Source organism: Sitodiplosis mosellana, unplaced genomic scaffold, assembly GCF_009176505.1.
Source record: "Sitodiplosis mosellana isolate CC-2019 unplaced genomic scaffold, AAFC_SMos_1.0 Smas_scaffold_6226, whole genome shotgun sequence".
Classification (NCBI taxonomy): Eukaryota; Metazoa; Arthropoda; class Insecta; order Diptera; family Cecidomyiidae; genus Sitodiplosis; species Sitodiplosis mosellana.
In genome coordinates, this window is record NW_022601467.1 from 15329048 (window position 1) to 15329515 (window position 468).

Here is a 468-nt window from a genome sequence, read left to right on the forward strand (position 1 = left end):
TGTGTGTGTGTGTGTGTGTGTGTGTGTGTGTGTGTGTGTGTGTGTGTCTCTTTCTCCCTCTCCCTGTATGTGTGTGCGTGTGTGCGCGTCTGCATTTTTATTGAATTTGTTTTGGTAGACATTTTCCTCCGTTTTATTGTATACGGACTTCGTATTGTCAACATCGATTAAACGTGTTCACATGTGTTGCACGCTGATAATTTGCTTTCGTGTAAAATTTTTAACGAATCTAAATCGAATTTCATGTGTGGGATGATTTGGATAGTATTTTTCGTGCTAGCTCTCCCCCTCATGCAACTTGCAAACAACTATTTGCTATATTCCTGACCTGTCACAACCATTTTATGCGGTTGTTGTTGCCGGTGTATTTCATATTCTCTATCACAATTTTTCACTTTGTGGCTAAACTTTTTTTACACTCTCTGTTGCGCTCCGATTTTTGTCCCTTCATTCGGTGTTGTCGTTGTT

At 40.0% G+C, this 468-nt stretch overlaps 1 protein-coding gene across 3 annotated transcripts in view; it reads right to left on the minus strand.

Annotated features, from left to right (window-relative positions):
• LOC129578157 (uncharacterized) overlaps positions 1 to 468 on the minus strand; it is an 18131-nt gene that overhangs the window by 6514 nt on the left and 11149 nt on the right. The window lies entirely within an intron of this gene.